A 10191-nucleotide genomic window follows, 5' to 3' on the forward strand; every position below is an offset into this window, starting at 1 on the left:
GTTGTGGAAGGTCTGTGGATGACGCCACGGTCAGGGATGTAAGCAAGCGCTGTGAAAAGTATATTATGTGAGCATCCATGGCAGAATTATTTCCGCACGAATAATAAAGCTGATTACTTTCGATATTTTTGCGGGTTTCTCTTGCATATTTACCAGTTTTCCCACTTCCTTATAGCTAACTTTACCTTTTCCTCGCGCTCTTAACTGCAGCAAAACGCGCATTTACAAGGGACATATTCTGTGTAACCAGCACAGTCAGTCAGTGACGTGCACAGATATTGAATGGGGCATCTTGTAAATAATAAATTGGGTTCTGGTCACGTGGGAAACCAAGTGAACGATTCCGGAGATTTTACATTGCTGATCATCCCTGCCTTTGCATGCCCCGTCCGGGTAGTCGCCACCAGTACAGAATCGGAAATAGAGCTTTAAAATCCACCGTAATCTGCGAGGCTAATCCTCAAAAAGCGTGAGTGTTTTTAAAAAAAAATTTTTTATCGTTGTCCTGCGTATCAAGGCTTCATTATTTAGATGTGAAATGGTGCATACAGCGGCTTCCGTGGGTGAAGTGCTGTATGTCTGCTTTTACAAAAAAGGAAATGCATCCCTTTAAGCACCACATGCGCGTATTGTACGGTCTAGGCTACGCTACCTCATTGGGCGGTGCTGCTCTTAGCTGCAGCAGTTCTGGTATAGAGTGGCAAGACTGGATTGAACGTATTGGTTGAGGTATTTACCAAAGCTCTGTTATTGAATTATTTGTGCAAATAAGTATCTAGTATCTAATGCATATGTGCAGTTATCTGTGTTTGGTATGTGTACTTAACCTGGTGCTTAATCGAACTCGTAAATTTATTTAATTGCATGTTTTGACATTTAGCTATCTTTGCTATCGTTTGCTCAGATGTAGTAGGAATGCACATTTTGTTCACAATGCTGAGTTATTTTGATAATTTTACACATTTTATTCTTTGGCAGAAAAGCTCAACTGAATATATAGCCCATTGTCTGAACTTGTCTGGTGCTTATAGTGTTGGACCAACTCACAGGGGACAGAAATCAGATGCAGCCTCTCACTAATAAATATTTTACAAAGGGGGTGTACCTTTGACTAACGATTTTATAAATAATTTACGCTTGCCAGTGTCATATTGTGTAAGTCTCGGTGGCATAATATGTTTATTGTTGTTTAAAATATTGACAGATTCATATTTATTTATTTATTTATTTATTTATTTATTTATTTATTTATTTATTTATTTATTTTAATGTACTTTAAATACACTTTGGGGCGGGCGACTGAGGGTGTAAAATACTGTATCTTAAATATTACGTTTTTGGAAATCTATTTATATCATTCTTCTGTTTTCAGCAATAACTCTATTCCGTGTTACGACCCTCGGTTTGACAGAGGAATCGTTTTGTTTTGACAGTTGAGTACAGATCGGTCTCGTTAGTGAAAGGTTCTGACACAGTCGAGGTTAATCTCTAATGACAAGACTTCAGATGCTCTAGGGCGGTGTTTGTTTATCAGTTGCAGGCAGGCCTAATGTTTCCGCGTCCACACTAGTACCGTTTATCGTTCCTCCGTGATTTAACGCAATAAAGTAGTGGAGCTGGCCACGGTGCTGAAATCTTCCTCCCGTTAGGTATCCGTTCGCAAGCTTTAGTAAAAGATCACAGTTCTGCACTTTCCATCTACTCGATCCATACACTGCAATGGGTTTAGTTTTTTAGTAGGATTTATGCCACGTATATAGGGCTCGGTTTAAAACTTATTTCTGAGACTGCATTAGTGTTTTTGTAATATTCAAACAGATTTGGTTAGTCTATAATAATCTAATCTCCTATCTAATCTATGACATCAATATTTTTTACAATGATACTGCGACGGTCTTCTTTTAAGTCAACATTCTAATTTTTTTACGTTCAGATATAATAGGAAGGCATTGTATTGCCATCCTTTTCTGTGCAATGCAGACGTTGAGCATGTCGAGATCAGTATCTTAAGAGCTTACTTCCCGTTTGTTAGCCTGCCTAATTGCTTATTTGTACACTGCTCTTAATTAATTCTATGCATGAATGTGTTCTGTTAGGCGACTTTGAAAACTATTGTTATAATACAAAATGCGTTGGCTGATTTTACTATTGTGTCACTATTGCATTATTGTACATTTACTATTTTTATTATATCTGTAGTACGTTTCCTTATTTGTTCTATATACGTTTATTCAATCTGTGTGATTCGCACATTTAGTATGATATAAAGCCTTATGCAAATATATGTATTATTGGGTTTTTTTCTCAATTCATACAGTTTTAAGAACCACAAAACATCTTATTGAAAGTAAGTGATATGTGATATTTTATTTAAGAGCATTAAAAAGTAAAAAAAAAAAAAAGAGGTTTGGGGATATATAATATGGACAACAAATTAGTTTTCTTATATCAGAAATATTCACTTGTTGCCAGGTTTGACACATATATTCAAGCATGGACTGTCTACCTAAACTACTGGTCATGACTCCTGGTCACAGCAATTTCTAAATGTGTGCATGAAACAGTTTCCATAGCATTCATTATTTCACATGTGGCATATTTATAGAATTGGGTGTGGTTACCAGATCAGCACACATGTTTTTTGTCATAGCACTTGGTCCTTGGTAATACTCTGCCATGACTAATATGTTGGCGAAACACCATTTTTTCTTTGGTAATTTTGTATACAGTTCACAGTTCAGGAACTTATTGGTTGTAGTATTCATATATGTATAAAATATAGTAATTTTCCTAGGCCACGCCCAATATGGCTGCCAAATCCATATTTAGTAAGTGTCACAGCATTCACTATTTTATCTTATGTTTGACACATGGATCAGGAATTAACTGCTGTTTAGCGCAAATTCCTTACAGTGGGCTCCAGAATTATTGGCACCTCTGACTGGCAATGCATAAAAAATACTGAACAATATAATTATTGAGATAAACTAAAAAAAGTTAACATCTGAAAAATACTGTACTTTATTAATGCTTCAATGGAACCAACCAAAAACAAACATTCATTTAATAAAAAATAGATTTAACCAAAATCAAGTTTCCATAATTATTGGTACCCCCGGTTTAGTTCTTGGTGCATCCACCTCTGGCAAGGATAACAGCATGGAGTCTTTTCCTGTAATGCTTGACAAGGCTATGGAACACATTTGAAGGGATTTTGGACCATTATTCCTCTATGCAGATCTGTGCAAGATCCTTCACATTCTTGGGTTTGCATTATCAACTGCCCTCTTCAGTGCAGCCCACAGGTTTTCTATTGGATTGAGATCTGGTGACTGAGATGGCCATTGGAGAACATAGATTTTGTTGTCAGGGAACCATTTCTGTGTGGATTTTGAGGTATGCTTTAGGTCATTGTCATGCAAAGTCCACCTACAGCCAAGTTTCAGCCTGGTAGAGGCAACCAGACTGTCAGGCAAAATTGCCTGATACTTGGGGGAATCCATTATACTATTGATCTTAACCAGTTCCCCTGGGCCTCTGGAATCCAAACAGCCCCAAAACATCACTGACCCACAATCATATTTCACTATGGGTATGGGCCGCGTCTGCTTTTATGCATCTCTGTTTCAGCGCCAAATACTGATGCTGTATCTGACCAAAATGTTCAATTTGGTCTCATCTGACCACTGCAACTTTGTTCAGTCATACTTTAAATGACCAAATGAGATCACATGAGACCAAAAGTGAATCGTATGTGCTCTCATACAGTTAGTAGGCAACAAAGAGTTAGAGATAGTGGCACAGTATCTGGCTCACTAATGGGTACAGCACTAAGAGCTGCAATACACTGACACAGTGTCAATACAGTGACATTATGCACTTTGATGATTCCAGATACTTCCATTATACTCAAAGGATTATAATGAGTTGGCTTATCTATGTTATATAACAGCTCCTCATGAGCATGGCCTCATCTAGTTGATCCTGAGGATTAAGTGGCTATCACTGATATGCGTAACGGATTGAAAACTCTCTGGATTCGACCCCCGTCGATCTTAATGTAAAACTGCTTTAATCTATAGGACGTCACTCCGCAAGGTGACAGACGCGGCTATCGACACGACATCAATGAGAGAAGAACGTCGTCCGCCGTCGATCTCTTGAACCTGCTCTGTGTGTAATAGGCAGGGCTGACTCATCGGATCCGGTCAACGAGTGACGTCAGTGCCTTGTCCGCGCATCGCAAAAAAAGGTTGAATGCTTCCTCCCATCAATCACGGCGTCCCCATCTCCCTTAGCGTCAGGCAAAGCGGATAAGTCCCTGTTCCCTTTGGCCTCTGAGCGCGCGATATTTATTTTAATCGGTTGTGATGCGGAGGTGACGCGTTTCGCCCACTTTTATCCAGCGCATCTTATTTGCATGCATTAAGCCATTGTGATATTACTATGCTAACACAAATACGTTGGCATTTAATTACTGCATGTGAAACTGCTTTAGTTTTAAAGTCGTAGTTGCAGCTTGTTCCTCAATTCCAAAGATTGATTCAACGCGATTCATAAGCTGAACTATTCTATATTTAGTAAACAAAAGCATAACATTTTAAATAAGAATTCATTAAACCTGCATATATCTTTCTATTTTTAAACATGATATGGTAATTTTCTTGTCCAATATGCAGTCATTCTGAATGAATGAGGCCAGGGTAAAACTGAATTAAATGTTCGTTTGGTGGCTAATTCACTTAGGTATGGTATGTGTCATGCTTTTCTGAAGGCCGTCTGCCTTCCACAGAACAGAGAAATGCAGGGAAAGAGAGACAGAGACCACAGTAATGGCAGCTCAATCCCAGGGCTCTGTTTGTTGTATTGTTTTTATGAGAATTAATGCAGCAAAATGGAGGAAACATCCTCACTTCCTGCCTGTGTTGTGGCTTGGCCTGCCAATTAATCCTTGAGAAGATATACAACGACCACTTGGGAGTGTTGGAGACATGCAGTGAATATTCAGTCGAGGTCTGGAGGTCCTTCTTTGTGTGAGTGTTTGGATGTGCCATGCTGGAGGTCCTTCTTTGTGTGAGTGTTTGGATGTGCCATGCTGGAGGGACTTGTGCCCTCCTCCCTGCACTATTCTCTTTAAAGAACAAAATTTTACAAATGTACCCTGAAAGGTACAATAATGTTCTTGTGATACTAATAAGTCCCTTACCTTTTACGGGTAAATTTATACATGAAATTTTAACTACCTATAGGGAACACACCCCAGTGACAAGCATTGTAATGTTTTGTACAATAATAATAATAACATTTTATTATTTAGCTGACGCTTTATCCAAAGCAACTTTTGATTAGACTAAGTAGGGGGCCCTGGAGCAATGCAGGGTTAAGGGCCTTGATCAAGGGCCCAACAGCTGTGCAGATTTATTGTGGCTACACAAGGGCTTGTACTCTCAGCCTTCCAGGTCCCAGTCATGTACCTTAGCCACAAGGCTACAGGCTGCCAGCTATGCTCTTTTTTGTACCCTTTTTGTACGTCGTTTTTCTGAGAGTACGTGTGGGAGATGGGTACGGACCACAGCAAAACTATTTCAGTCTGCCATCTCTGGTCGCCTTGTGGTCCCCTCATTACAACCAGCAGATGTCCAAGCTGCATTTTCATGCTTGTTTTCTGTTCTGGTTCCTCAGTGGTGGAATAGCCTGCCTTCCACTGCCAGAACAGCAGAATCCCTCCCCATATTTCAACGTAGACTGAAAGCACACCTTTTTAGACTGTACCTTAGTCCTCCCTTTAATTTACCCCCCCCCCCCCCCCCCCACCAAACATGCACTTACGATGACTTGCGTGTTTAGCTATTTATGGATTTGATGCTTTTCACTGGTTGAAGAACTTATGCACTTGTCAGTCTCTTTGGATTAAAAGAGTCTGCTAAATGGCTAAACTGTAAAATGTAATGTAAATGTAGGGTAGTGTGGAGTAATGGTGAGGGTGGTACAGACAGCCCAGCTGCAGTCTGGAGACAGGCTGTGCCACGTGCGGGCAGAGAGTGGGTGAGGCACAAGCTGTTAGCCCGCAGACCGGGACATCTTGCATCTCTTAATTCAAATGATTGTTTGTTGGCAGCCCTACGTGAAGCACAGCAATTATAGCCAACAATTATAATTACATAATTTATACAAGACTCTCTCTCTCGCTCGCTCACCACATCTGAACAGCGAGCAGAGGAACAGTCCCTGTAGAAAAGCACCCTCCTGCTGCAGCTGCTGCTTGAGAAATGCGCTGTTTTCTTGCTCTTTGCTGGTCTGCGCTTTAATGAGTCACACTGTATGTTTGTTTGTTTCTGAAATGGATGTGAAAGAGCCACACAGAGTCAGCAGTCAGGGTTTGACTGACAATCGTGTAAGCCATGTCCTCCGACTCCGAGGTTGTGCGGCATTCTGTCTGTCTGAAATTGGCAGGGAGCTCGACTTCGGAAATGTAATTGTCTAGAAAAAGGAGTACTTTCCCCTGACTAAGTGTCTGGCAAGAGGAAAACAAGGCTGGCGAATCAACGGTGCAGTGAAAGGAGAGGGCCAAGTTCCAGATTTCATTAAGCTTATTAAAGTTAGAAAATGCTCCACGAAAATGAAAAATTATCTCATTCGCAAGCGTCCCTGTTATAAATCATCAATCTTCAATAATCTCATATAACATATATCAGTCCCTTCAGATAAGATTCGAGCTGTATTTCACTTTGCAAGTTTAATTTAGTGTTAGCCAATTTAAGGACTAATGAACTTTTTGTTCACGCTTTGTGTAACACAAGTATAAATGTATTTGAACATGTTAGAGATTCTGTATATAATTGTATATAATTTGATATTTATGTGCATTCAGTTCAGTCTAGCCATTAAAATTAGGCAGATTTTGTGCTTCATTACCATTTTGAATATGAGACTGGAGATTTAATTTAATTTAATTTAATTTTGTATAATCCATGACTGAGCTAACAAAAAGCAGGCTGGTGACACCACATTCATTTAAATCATATATTTAGGAATTCAGAAATAAATAAACAGTAAAACACTGTAATACCGTATCTAGGGAGTGTATAGAGTATTATAAAATTGTTTAACTCAAAAAGTGCTAGCCAGGGCTGTTCAGTTCTGTTCCTGGTCCAGGTAGGTTTTCATTTCGACCCTAATGTGGCTTCTACTAACTAGCAGCTCAATACGTTCTCTCATTGTTGAATGAGGTTTGCTTTGTTAGGGTTGGAGTGAAAGCCTACAGTATAATAGATCTTCAGGAACAGGCTTTGGCAGGCCTGTTCTGACTGTTGAATGAGGTGTGCTTTGTTACTGTAGGGTTGGAGTGAAAGCTCACAGCACACTAGATATCCACGAACAGGGTTAGGCAGCCCTGTTCTAGCTGCTGAATAAGGTTTGCTTAGCTGGAGTGAAAACCTACAGTACGGTAGATCTCCAGGAACAGGAACAGGCACCCCTGCCGTACGCATCTTGCAGCAGTGTGGCCCTGGTAGGCAGCCATCACAGTTTGCTGTTGGTTATACGTGCCTGAATTCCCCTGCCTACCCAGAATCCAGCAGGGGAGCGGCTTGTATCCAGGTCAGCCTGACGCCGTTTGTGCTTAAACCGCAGCGGGGGGGGGCAGGGGGGAGGGAGCTGCTGCAAGATGGACGATCTCTCTGCAGGGAAGTGTGCTGCACAGCTCCGCTGCCACGCCTCGCGTGAGACACCAAGTTCGGGAGCTCTTATTCCACCCCTTGTTTTTTTTCCTCTCCATCGTTAAAATCATACTAGGCTTGTGTCCTAGCGACACAATGCTAGCGAGGTTTCGGCATAGCTTTTCTCCTGCCAGGATAGAGGCGTAGGATTGTGTGCGGTCCCTCACACTGCTTCCCAGGTTTGCTGGGTGCGCTCCTGAAATGGTGCTTGAGTGTTTCCGGTCCCCTGTGTGCACCTCTTCTCCGTCTGTCTAGAGCAGCGGCGAAGCTGCCGTCTGCTTGGCTGGCTTCCCCTCCCCTTAATAGCACCCCTCCCCCTCCGACACTGTGGTTGAATCTCATTTTCATTTCCTTACCTCCACTGCAGAAGACACTCCTTATCCGAAAGATCCGCGTTGGTCTGAAGCAATTTCATCACTCCACACAAGACAGTTTATGCGGCGCTTTTAATGACAGGGAAGGCAGGTTGAATCTGCATTGAGGAGTACATATCAAGTTGAGAGTGATGTTTTATAGATGCCTTCCTGAAATAGGTGATTGGAAACAAACCCCTGGGAAATGCATTCGGCTGGGTAGATCAATCTGTTCTAAATGTCATTTTCTTGATTTGTGGTTGCTGTGTGTGTGAAAAGCAGTTTCCCCGAGGATCATTTTCAAAAAAGTGATTTGTTTTTCATGGAATCTTAGTCAATTAGTCTATTAACCCTAGTATATTAACCCGTGTGTAGTCTTAACATTCCGTATACTCCCCTTGTCCTAAGGGTAAAAAATGACCCGCCTACACTAAACCCCAAAAATACAGCTGCTTAATTGAATTTTAAACCCCAAATCTATTTTGCATGAAGAAACAACCTGTCACTTATCACAAACTTTGTCATCAAATTTCAAGTTGAAAAAATATAATTTAGGGGGGTTTTCTCTGCTGTTAAACATAGTGACAACGTTTTGACCCTTAAGACAACACAAGGGTTAATGTAGGTAAAATATGGGTTTGGAGTGGGTTTGTTTGCATTCATTCCATATTTCTTCACTTTTTCATTCAATCGGGTCACAGGATATATCGTCTGAAAGCGATTAAACTTACGGTTCTATGTGTATCCTATTTTACTATGCAGTTGTATTAGCATCAACGGTTCCTTATTTTGTAATGGTGGGGAGGGAAAAGGCATGGCGGTCTTCACCTTGCGTTTTGGAAATCCATAGAGGACGCCGACACAAATCTTGATAAAGATTATGAAATACCATTTCTAACAGTGTATAGTTTGTTAGGGGGAAGGGGGAATGTGACAGGCAGGGGGGAAGTGAGCACACTTTTTCAGCACACTTCCTGGAGCATTTAGTACACCATACATAGTATTTTACACCTCATGAGAGCCATAATATAATTTGGTTATCAAGTGTCCTTTTGTAGTTTCCAAATGGCCTTTTTGGAAAGCTGCCTAGACATAGCTTTGAAACAATGCAGAATGCAAATCTGTTTCAGCTTCTGTTACTTTGCTTCGGTAGGATTTTGAGTCATTCTGATTCTTGTAATGCAAACCCTTAAACATTACCTTTCAGAAGAGACCAGATTTATGTCTGTAGTCAAAAGGGTTCAAGAATAGTAACCATTTTATTTTCGGTATATCATTTTCAGACCTGTGTAAATAAAGGGAAGGCTATAGAAGGGGTTACATCGCAAATTATGTTTTTAAAAGCCTGTGGAGCTGTTTTAGACGAATTAACTGCCTGAAAGTGACATTTCATATAAAGCACCTGTTGTCAGCTTGAGCTGTGGAACAGTTGTGTAATGGATTTTGCAGTATTCACTGATTGACCTGCATGTCATTTGTTTAGGGATGAGCAACTATAATTACAATGGAGGCTTTGCGTACTATGAATCAGACACCACTTCATTACCAGAGACACCTGTGCTTTCACCTCCATCCAGACGCTGATAGACATCGCGCATAGCTTTCACCAGGATCAATCAGTGGTGTCACCCAGGGCCGGAAGGACTCATTGATGGGGGGGGAAATGTAGTTTCTTTGCTGATCTTTTTTTTCTCTTTCTGAGAAGTATAATCAGGAAATCGATTGTGGTTCTTCCACTGGCTGGGTTTTGAGTGGCCGAAGGCTCAATAACGTGCATATTTTATTGTTCAGAGTTGGACACAATTATAGCAGCTCATCCTGCTGTCTTGCCTGTAGTTTAGTGATTATCGATTTTTGGCTGACGTTCGAGTGGCCTGGCTTCTTTTGTTTCCGGTGGTTTAGGGGTCTAGGGCCCTGTCCAAAACAGCTTACTTGCCTACTACAACTTTCACAACCAGCGTACTCACGGGCTACATTTGGGAGCACTTTGCCTACTAATATAAGCCAGCAGTTAGTGTGATGTTCAGTGGACAGTACACTTTTTAAGAACGCAGCAGTTAGCAGCCTATTTCGGACACGTGGCTTTGTCGTGTCTGGCTGGGCCTGTTTGCGTGGGCGGG

The 10191-nt window shown here is 41.1% G+C and overlaps 1 protein-coding gene across 2 annotated transcripts in view; it reads left to right on the forward strand.

Annotated features, from left to right (window-relative positions):
- Positions 1-331: 331 nt before the first annotated feature.
- LOC133129787 (probable cationic amino acid transporter) overlaps positions 332-10191 on the forward strand; it is a 30674-nt gene continuing 20814 nt past the window's right edge. The window contains exon 1 of one of the 2 annotated variants that reach the window (XM_061244093.1): positions 332-469. The gene's annotated coding sequence lies outside the window, so the exon portion shown is untranslated. Of the gene's footprint in view, positions 470-630; positions 730-10191 lie in introns of those variants that run through there. The other variant, XM_061244092.1, reaches the window with a different exon arrangement.

This window comes from Conger conger, chromosome 5 (assembly GCF_963514075.1).
Source record: "Conger conger chromosome 5, fConCon1.1, whole genome shotgun sequence".
Taxonomy (NCBI): Eukaryota; Metazoa; Chordata; class Actinopteri; order Anguilliformes; family Congridae; genus Conger; species Conger conger.